This window comes from Choloepus didactylus, chromosome 3 (assembly GCF_015220235.1).
Source record: "Choloepus didactylus isolate mChoDid1 chromosome 3, mChoDid1.pri, whole genome shotgun sequence".
NCBI classification, from domain to species: Eukaryota; Metazoa; Chordata; class Mammalia; order Pilosa; family Megalonychidae; genus Choloepus; species Choloepus didactylus.
The window spans coordinates 207,029-218,629 of record NC_051309.1 but is presented as its reverse complement, the minus strand read 5'-3'; positions in this window follow the sequence as shown (position 1 = coordinate 218,629).

The following is an 11,601-nucleotide window of genomic DNA, read 5'->3' as shown; positions in this document are numbered from 1 at the left end:
CAGGAGAAATGGGCACCCCTCCCAGGATGGTGATTCTCCAGTAGCCCACCAGCACCTCGAGGCCAGGGGACCGCAGGGGCTGAGGGACGTTCCCCGTGGCCTGGTCCGTCCAGGTGGCTAGGATGGAGCAGATGGTGCTGGGGGAGGAGCACGGGCAGCAGATCAGTGGCCTGGCCTTACGTCCCACCCCAACCCCTCCCTGGGAGTCCTGGCACTAGCCATCCTGTCACCAGCCAGGGGCCTAATGAAGATGATTAATCACAGGGGTGTGCGATCCGCCTTCTGAACAAATCTCCCATTCGTCAGGGAACCCTCACACACACGTGTCTGCCTCCCCTGCCCCCTCCCTTCAGGAATCTCCGCACCAGCAGGGCAGGGAGGGGCAGGGTCTTCTCTGCTCACTGCACTGTGCTTGCAACAGTGGGTGCTCCCTGGGGGATGGGGCCTCCCACCCCTGCCTTCCCAGGGCCCTCATTGCACCTCGACCTGAAGCTCGTGCGCCAAGCGCTGTCTTAACTCTCTGTGCCTGTGGGGGTCTCATCCCTCCGACACTGTCCTCCTGGCACCAGGGCCACAGCCTGGCCCCCCAAGCCTGCAGCTCAGCACCCACGACTGAGGACCCAGGCAGATGGGGGAGCAGGATGCTCACCACCTCCCAGCCTGGGACCTTGGATCTCAGGTTGGAGGCGAGAAGGGGGACAAGTCAACCACAATCGGGTGACAGAGGGAAGGTAGGAATCGTCAGCTGTGGGGGACCCAGGGGTGTGACCTGCTCCTCCCACCTACTGCCCCCCACCCCACACTTCCCATCGACTCTGGAGGAAGGAGCCCCTCGTTCTTCACCTGGAGTCCACTCACATGTTCAGCTGGTCCCAGCATCGGCCACACTTTCGATTTGAATGAGCAGTCCATGCCTAGAGGGGTCGTAAGGACGTCACATCTGAGTGCTGTGCTCCCTCCTTGCCCCTGAGGTCTAGGGTCACTGTCTGACACCCCAATGGAATGGAAGCCCAGGAGAATGGGATATTTTTCTGCCTTATTTCTCCAATCAGGCTAAATTTAGAAATGCTCTGCACATAATAGGCACACAACATCTATTTGTTGACTGAGCCCCATCAGCGCTTTCCTAGATGTAGAGTCGGTTAGCTCAGCTCCCCAGGACAGGGTGTTTGGTTGAAGAAGAAATGGAAGCACTCCTCTCTCGTCTCCCATGAAAATCTTCAAATGATTGGATTAAATCCAGCTGATTGCATTCTCTCATTGTTGAAGACAGTCTCTCTGTGCACTTAATCAGTGACAGATGCAATCAATTGATGATTTAGTAAACCAGCCAGAAGGACTTTTATGGGAGACGAGAGAGTGCTTGCAGTATTGGTTAGGCCAGTGCTTGCTTGACCAGACCACCTGGGCACCATCACCTGGACAAGTTGACACATGAACCTAACCATCGCAAGTATGAACTGGTGAAAATACTGAGCCACTTCAAGCTGCCTCTGCAGTGCTCACAGAACATGTACTGCTTGCCATGCATACAGTGACATTCAAGCTCCCTGGCACTGCGAGCTGACCCTGAGCTGGAGACGGAGTGGAGTTCTGCTGGCTCTGTCTCCATGATAATGGTCCAGGGTCCCCAAGGCTGGTGTCTGGCTGAAGACCTTTGCTCCTGACTCCGTATCCGAATCCTCCTGGGGAGCATTCACCTCACATGCCCAGGGTCCCCAGTCCCCAGTCTGGGCTGTGGGTTTCCACAGCCTGCATGGGGGGCTCCCCTCACCTCTTCCATTTCCTGGAGGGAGCACCCAGGGAGGGGTGGGAGATGCCCAGCAACACTGGGGCCCCCCAATTCTCCCACTGCTTTAGGTTGGGCCCAGCCACCACGCTGCCAGGCCTCCGGTGCTTGCTCCGGGTTTGCTACTTCCTGTGAGGCCAGGAGGGTGCGGGCTGCAGGCTGTGGGCTGAGGGGCAGGTTTAGCAATGACTTTTATGCAGAACACTAAAAGGATTATTTTTGAAAGATAAAAATCTTACAAGTTGGATTTCATTAAAAGTTTTAAAAGTGTGTTCTACAAGAGACACTATTAAGAAAATGTAATGATAAGATACAGACTGGGAGGAAATATGTGCAAAACACATATCTGATAAAGGATTTATACCCAAAATATACAAGGAACAGTTAAAACCCAACAATAAGAAAACAAATTACTTAAAAAATGGACAAAAAGATCAGAACAGACACCTCAAGGAAAAAGATATACAGATGACAAACATGAAACAATTCCCAACATCATTTGTCATTAGGGAAATGCAAATTAAAAAAAAATGAGATACTACTACACAGATATTTGATTGGTGAAAGCCCCAAGGGCTGACAACTCCAAATGCTGGCAAGGATGTGGAACAATACGGAATCTTATTCATTGCAAGTGGTAAAGCAAAATGGTACAGCCACTTTGAAAGACCATCTGGCAGTTTCTTATAGAGCTAAACATAGCTCACCACAATATCTAGCACTTGTGCCACTAAATATTTATCCAAATGAGTTGAAAACGTATGTTCACAGAAAAACCTGCACGAGAATCTTTATAGCAGCATATTCATTACTGCCAAAAATTGGGAATAACCAATAACATACTTCAGCAGGTGCGTGGATAAACAATCTGTCGCACATCCACACGATGCAGTGTTATTCAGGGATCAAAAGAAATGAGCTACCAAGCCATGAAAATGCACGAGGAAACTTAAATGCATATTGCTAAGTGAAAATTCTAACTATATGACATTCTAGAAAAGGCAATACAGGAATAGCAAAAATTTTGGTGGCTGCCAGAGTTACAGGGAAAGGGAGGTTAGGATGCATTGGTGGAACGTTGACACTTTTAGGGGAGTGAAACTACTCTGCATGATTCTATAATGGAATTATTGTGAATGTAGTTAACACTACGTAATTGTATATTTCAAAGTGGTTAAAATGGTACACTTTAAGTGGTATATATTTTACCAAAACAAAATTTTTTAAATCATAGATCTGCTCAACAAAAGCAGTGAACCTTAATGTAAACCATGGACAACAGATAACCCTGTAATTCAAATAATATTGCTTCATCAATTTTAACAAAATTACCATATTAATGCAAAATGTTAATAATAGAGAAAACTGGGAGTATGAAAGGGATGTGTACCGGTTTTGCGGTCGCAGTTGATTCGTCTGGGGGAGGGTGGCGGCCGGTTGCTAAATCCTAGGCTCCCAGGATTGCTCGGAGGGTACCGGCGGCGGGGGCTCTTTCCCGGAGGCGAGGGCGAGGCGGGGGACTTGGCCAGGTCCCCGGCGGGAGGCGTGCAAGTATGGAGGGCGGCGAGAAAGGAACAGGCGGGACACGATTTCTTTTAAGGATGATGAAAACCAAGAGAGAGAGAGCTTTATTAGGGGAGAGTACAAGTTTATATCGGGCATTTAGAGGGCGGGGTAGCTGCAAGGGTTAAAGGCTTGGATTGGTTCTGAGAGGGCGCGGAGGTTGATTGAAAAGGGGCGGGAGTTGCTCCCGTAACGGTGTCCGGCAACAATGTATGCGCACCGGTGGTGATGGGAGTTGCGCTGGCAACGGGGAGTGTCCGGGCAAGATAAGGGGGTGGGGAAAAGGCGGTTCCCTCCGGCAAGCCTCTCCTAACATTTGGTATATTTTGGGTGAGGAAATGGGGCCTGCCTCCGGCCTCACTTTCTCAGGCCCGGGGGGCTGTAGAGGGCGCACTCACCCGTACCCACTACCCTCCCCAGGGGTGGATCCGGTCCCCCAGCCCAGGCCCGCCAAGTTAAGGCACGTAATCAGTGTCCCGCAGGTTTGTATATATTATGTCCCCCAGAAAAAGCCATGTTCTTTGATGCATTATTTTGGGGGTAGAAATACTAGTGTTGATTAATTTGGAACGTTTGGATTGGGTTGTTCCATGGAGATATGACCCACCCAACTGTGGGTGACAACTCTGACTGGATAATTTCCATGGAGTTGTGGCCCCGCCCATTCAGTGTGGGCTTTGATTACTTTACTGGAGCCCTATATAAGCTCAGACAGAAGGAGCGAGCTTGCCACAGCTAAGAGGGACACTTTGAAGAATGCACAGGAACTGAGAGAGGAGCTGCAGATGAAAGACAGTTTGAAGATGGCCGTTGAAAGCAGACTCTTGCTCCAGAGAAGCTAAGAGAGGACAAATACCCCAAGAGCAACTAAGAGTGACATTTTTGAGGAGCTGAAGCTGAGAGAGGAACATCCTGGGAGAAAGCCACTTAAAACCAGAACTTGGAGCAGACACCAGCCATGTGCCTTCCCAGCTAACAGAGGTTTTCTGGATGCCATTGGCCATCCTCCAGTGAAGGTACCCGATCATTGATGCATTACCTTGGACACCTTATGGCCTTAAGACTGTAACTGTGTAACCAAATAAACTCCCTTTAATAAAAGTCAATCCATTTCTGATATTTTGCTTAACGGCACCATTAGCAAACTGGAACAGGATATATGGGAATTCTGTACTTTATAAATTAATTTTCTGTAAACCTATAACTTCTTAAATAAAAAAAATTAAAATAAAGTGTAATAAAAATACAAAATAGCATGCAACATTAAATCAACAAAGAAAAAATCTGTGATCATGTTTTCCACCACAATAAAACTAGCTGACAAGATCCAATACCTGCTGATGATTACAAAGAAAGAAATAAGCAAACAAAACTAGGAATACATATCTAGCCTCATACTCAGTGGTGAAAGACTGAATGCTTTCTGAGTAGGATGAAGAACAAATCAAAGATGACTTCTTTTATCACTGCTATTTATCATAGTTCTGGATATATCAGCCAGAGCAATCAGGCAAGAAAAAGAAATAGGCATCCAACTTGGAAAGGAAGACGTAAAACTCTACTTGCAAATTCTATGATTTGTACACAGAAAAATTATCTAGAATTCATAAAAATCCTGTTAGACCTAATAAATAATGTTAGCAAAGTTGCACAAAAATCTGTTATATTTTTATGAAATAAGAACAAGCAAACTGAACAGGAATTTAATAAAACAATTTATTTTACAACAGCACCAAAATAGTAAAATATTTAGGAAGTAATTTTACCAAGGAATTACATGATTTATAACTTGAAAACTACAAAACATCACTGAAATACATTGAAGGAAGGGGGCCTTGGAAAAACATTTTAAGAAGCTACCATTAATGAAAACTTATTTATCACCATTCCTGGTTCAAGAGAAATTGTTAAACACTGCTATTATGCCAATTGAGAATGAGATGAGCAACACAGTAAAATTAAAAAAAATTACTGAAAAGTTCATTTTCAGTAAATTCAAGACATTATTATTAAAATACATACTGATCTGTTATATATAAAATTTAAACTTAAAATATTGTTTTACTTTAAATTACACCTACTTCCCAAGTTTCAATAGTTTTCACAAATACAAACTTCCAGGAATTATTGCTCATTAAAAATTTAAAAAGCATGTAAACAGAGATACCCATGTTCCCTTTCTCTTCACAATTCAATAAGGCAAATCTCACACCAGACTGCCCAACTTACCCAACTGGAAGATCCCAAAGTTTTGTATATTCATGTCATGATTATATATGCTTTCCCACTCCCTAAATCTATCAGAATTTTGGAAAAAAACTATCCTGAATTTGTGAAAGATACCGTAGCATGCCTTGATCATAAATTCGCATAACTTTTGCTAAAGTACTCCTTGAGAAAATAAAGAATAAACCACACAGGAGCAAAGCAGAAAATGAAAGGTTCTACGCTCATTGTTAAGAACAATCATCTTGGGCTTATCATCGCGAGAGCTCCATACTACCAGGAGCTTCTGCTGGCATCCGGATCACGCTGAGACCACAGAGGGTGCAGCAGCCTGCAGCACGCAAGGTGGCACTGATGGGTGCAGGATAGTGACGGCGACCATAGCTCTCCAACATGGGTCCACCCTTCCATCCGCCTCCCATCTGCTGGCTAGAGGGGGTTGCTGGCCCAAACAGTGGTGTAGATGGTCCCCCAGAGGCACGGCAACTGCTACACAATGGTGTGAGCCCACATGGCCCTTTGTAGTGGTGATGTGGGTCGGGGAAGGAGTGCTCTGGCAGCACCCAGCTGCGGATACCAGCTTTGCTGACCTTTTGCTTGTCTCATTTTGAGTGAAAATCCAGAGAAAGACATTTGTCAGCTGAGCTATTGACAATGCAACCACAGGAGTTAATGACCTTCAAAGATGTAGCTGTATACTTCACGCAGGAAGACTGGCATTGCTAGACACAGCCCAGAGAAAGCTTTTCAGAGAAGTTCTGCTAGAGAATATCAATCATCTCATCTCAGTAGGTATCTTCCTACAAATTGGATGTCAGGTCTGCACATCAGATGTACTTTCCCAGTTGGCACAAGGAAAGGAATTATGGACAGAAGGAATGGGATTTCTCCAAACCCAGAGTCCAGCCAGGAAAACTGACTCTAAAAGGCAAGAAATGACATTCATGCACTTTACCTGCAGGAAAGACAATTCTAACATCATGTTGCTGCAGATATCAATGTAATTACTTGCAAGAAGATTCCAGTCTCAGATCTAGTGACTCCACATGTATAGATTCCTATGAGAAACAGACCATATTTAAGCAAACTATTTGGAAAAGTCCTCAAGTGACCAGTCACCTTTTCAATACAATGGAACTCACACTGGAGATAAACCATATGAATGCTTTCTATGTGGGAAAACATTCATTAGACTTTTCCAACTTAGATAACATGAGGATAGTCACACTGGAGCGAAACCCTATGAATGTAATCTATGTGGGAAAGTTTTTATTAATTGTTCTAAACTCACACAACATGAGAGAACCCACATTGGAGAGAAACCCTTTAAATGCCATACCTGTGGGAGAGCCTTCAATTACTGTTTTATCCTAAGAGAAAATAAGACAACTCACATGGCAGAGAAACCCTATGAATGAGAAACCTGTGGGAAAACCTTCAGTCTATAGTCTTATCTTAGAAGGCAGGAGAGAACACACACTGGAGAGAAACCCCATGCATGCCATACCTGTGGGAAAGCCTTCAGTGATTCTTCACATCTTCGAGAACATGAGAGAACTCACACTGGAGAGAAACCCTATAAATGCCAAACATATGGGAAAACCTTCAGTCATTATTGTTATTTTAGAAAACATGAGAGAGCACACACTGGAAAAAAACCCCATGTATGTCATACCTGTTAGAAAGCCTTCAGTGATTCTTCATATATTAGACAATATGAGAGAACCCACACTACAGAGAAACCATTTGAATTGCATACCTGCGGGAAAGCCTTCATTAAGTGTTCTGGCTTAAGACAACGTGAGAAAATTGAGAGAAACCCTATGAATGCCAAACCTGTGGGAAAACCTTCAGTCTATATTCTTATCTTAGAAGACATGAGAGAACACACACTGGAGAGAAACCCTATGAATGCCAAACCTGTGGGAAAACCTTCAGTCATTATGGTTATCTTAGAAAACATGAGAGAACACACACTGGAAAGAAACCCCATGGATGCCATACCTGTGGGAAAGCCTTCAGTGATTCTTCATATTTAGACAACATGAGAGAACACACACTGGAGAGAAACCCTATGAATGTCATCTATGTGGGAAAGTTTTCACTCAACATAGTGGCCTCTAGAAACATAAGAGAATGCATAGTGGACAGAAGCCATAAGAATGTAATCTGTATAAGAAAACTGTGGTTTTTATATTCTTAAACAACATGAAAATTTTCAAACTTGAGAGAAACCCAATGAGTTTCATCAATGTGGGAAAGCTTTCAATCAATATTATGACCTTAGATGATATGAGAGGACTCACACTACACACATTTTGAATATGGAAGAGATTTCTGACAGGTTTAACCTTTAAACACATGTACTTAGGAAATACTGTTTGTAATCTATGTGGTAGTACCTTTAGACACCCGTAGTATTACAGTTAGTATAAGGAAATTCATACAGGAGAGAATCTGTATGAATGTCATCTATGTAGAAAATCCTTAATGGATGGTTTGATATGTTATGTGAGAGAACTCATAATATAAATCTAATCAACATGGAGGGTCCTCATCTCCCATTCTAACTGATAAGCAAGCCAGAGAAATTACATGTGAGGAATTATATGTACTCAATGTAGGAGTGCTTTAATTTGTAATTTATCCTTTAAGCACAATAAATGGTCTCCAAAGGAATGAAACACTGGGTCTGTAGTTACTGTGAACTACCATTCAGTGAAAAACAAGCCTTAATGTGCTAAAAAATACTGAATTTAGTAATAACCATGAAAACATGAAAAAAGATGGGAAAATCACAAAAACAAAGAGGGAAAAGTCTTTATCAGGAGGATGGTACCCCTTCGGAGAGATCCAGAAATTTTCTGATGTATATTGTATTTATTTTATTTAATTTATTTTTATTTTATTTTGAAATAAATTCAGTTACATGAATAGTTGCAAAAACAATCCTAGCCCCATACACAGAATTCCATCATACCCTGACCCCCCTCCCCCGATAGCTCAATCCACCAACTTTAACCTGCTGTCACATCACTATTTCTTTCCCTCCCTCCCTATCATCCTTATTTATTCCTGTCTTCCATCATATATTTCTGTCTTCTGAACATGAGTTAGCTGCACACATCCTTGAACATACACTGTAATTCACATATGTACTTCCCATGAACAAGAACATTGTTTTATGTAATTCCATTAAGCACAGCTAAGAAGTATAAGAGATTCAACAATGATACAATGCTTACATTCTATATTTCCTTTTCCTTATGTCTCAACTGTGTCCCTTTGAGCCACCTGTCCTCCACCCTCCAATCCCATCCAAGTTCATCCTAAGCATTCAATTGTCATCTAGTTAGACTGTCTTTTTTTTTTTTTTTTCCTTTTTTCAATTGTGGAAACATATATACAGCCTAAATCTTCCCACTCCACCCCCTCCCTACCCTTCCATTAGTGGGATTAATCACATTTAGAATGATGTTATGCTCTTTCCCACCATCCATTGCTAGAAATTTCCCTTCACCTCAAACACCAACCCTACACTCCTTTCTTAACTTCCCATTGCCCCTTCCCCCATTTCTCTTAATCCAAACTCTAATTTCATCTTTATGGTTATATTCTCTGATAATTTCTTTGTGTTTACCGTGGGGCTTAAAATTAACCTCTTAAATCCCTATCAGTCTTGTTTTTCTTTGATACCACCTTTACTTCAATAGGGCACATAAACTATGTTCCTATACTCCTTCATTCCCCCACCTTTATATAGTTGTCTAAAATTACATATTTTACACTGAGTTCAAAACCACTGATTTGTCCTTAGAGTTTGTGTATTTTTTATCATGTAGGAAGTAAATAGTGGAGTTATAGTTCAAAAATTATTGACTTCTATTTGTATTCCATTGTGTTTGGAGAATGTTCTTTGAGTATATTCAATTTTTTTTTTTTAGATTTCTTGAGGCTTGTTTTATGTCCCAGCTTATGGTCCCTTCTGGAGAAAGAACTGTGATCACTAGAGAAAAATAAGTGTCCTGGTGATTTGGGATGTAAGGTACTATATATGTCTGTTAAAATTCTCTATATCTCTTTCTCCTTTCTTTGTCTCTCTGTTGGTAGGGCTTCCTTTAGAATCTGAAGTAGGGCAGGTCTTTTATTGGCAAAGTCTCTCAGCATTTGTTTGTCTGTGAAAAATTTAAGCTCTCCCTCAAATTTGAAGGAGAGTTTTGCTGAATAATGTATTCTTGGCTGGAAATTTTTCTCTCTCAGAATTTTAAATATGTCATGCCACTGCCTTCTCGCCTCCATAGTGGCCACTGAGTAGTCACTAATTAGTCTTATATTGTTTCCTTTGTATGTGGTGAATTGCTTTTCTCTTGCTGCTTTCAGAACTTGCTCCTTCTCTTCAGTATTTGAGTCTGATCAGAATATGTCTCGGGGTGGGTTTATTTGGATTTATTCTATTTGGAGTTCACTGGGCATTTATGCTTTGTGTGTTTATATTGTGTAGAAGGTTGGGGAAGTTTTCTCCAACAATTTCTTTGAATACTCTTTCTAGACCTTTACTCTTCTCTTCCCCTTCTGGGACACCAATGAGTCTTAAGTTTGGACGTTCTATTTTATCTATCGTATCCGAGATCCATTGCGATTTTTTCAATTTTTTTCTCCATTCTTTCTTTTGTTCTTTCATTTTCTGTTCTGTGGATTTCTATGACATTGAGATGTTGTTCAGCTTCCTCTAGTCTTGTGAATATCCAGAGTCTTTTTAATTTGGCCAACAGTTTCTTTTATTTCTATAAGATTTTCTATTTTTTTATTTACTCTTGCACTGTCTTCTTTATGCTCTTCTAGGGTCTTTTTTATGGCGCTTATATCCTGGGCCATGGTCCTCTTGATGTCCTTTAAATCCTTTGCCATGTTTTTGTTCTTTGATTGTAGTTCTTTAATTAAATTTGCGAGATAAAACGTTTCTTCCGAAATCTTGATTTGTGAGTTTGGAGCTGGATTCTCCATATCATCTGGTTTTATCACATGCATTAAGATTTTCTGTCGTTTTTGGCCTCTTGGCATTTGTTTTGCTTGATAGGGTTCTTTCAAGTTGTATCAAAAAAAAGGGATATCAATCTAATTTTTCAGACAGTTTGGTGACGTACACTTTCTCTAAGTAACCAGCAGATGGCGTCTGTGAGCCACCTATATCCCTCCAGTCAGTTCTCATGTAGTGAGGGGAAATGATTCTTGTATGTTCAGTTGGAGAGCTCAGACTGGGCGCGCTGCTGGAGTCGCCTGTCCTGAATGTGGGGCATGTGCAAGGGTGGCCAGAGAGGAAGGGCAGCTCTCTCTCGGTGTCCCCTAAACCACCAGACTTGGCGTAGCGCCCCTGGGTTCTCCGAGCGGATCCCCCTCCCAGCCGCGATCCTCCCTCAGCCGAGAGGGATGCCGTGCTACGTCATCAGTGTGCGCCGTCCCTCTAGGGAAGCCCTGGGCCGCTTGACTGTGCCGCGGGGATCTCAGCTCGTTTCAGAATGCAGAATGTGTGAGGCTGTCTTTACTGCAACGCCTTGTGTGCTGAGAGCAGCTGAGGTTTTCTCCACAGAGAGAGAGTGAGAGACAGAATATTTCCCCCAATTCTCCCAAGGTCAGTTGTCACCAAAAGCCTCTGTCTGCTTGTTGAGGATTCGCTGTCTGTATTGAGCAGTTATTATTAAAAGCTCACTTGGAGCTGGGCTGAGAAAGTGCACAGCGCGGCTTCCGTGAGTGAGGGGCTCCCAACTCTAGGTTCTCGGCTCTCAGCGCGGGTCCACAATTTTACTTACAGATTTTATGCTGTGATCTCGGGCATTCCTCCCAATTCATGTCGGTGGAAGTTGAGTGTCCTGTCACGTTTGTCTCCCCGCTACCATTCCAGGTTATTTACTCGTTTTTCGTTCATTTATGAATTGTTCTGGGGGAGACTAAGTCTTCCACTTCTTTCTATGCCGCCATCTTCCCAGAATCCCCGTATTTATTTTATTTTATATTTTATTTTATTA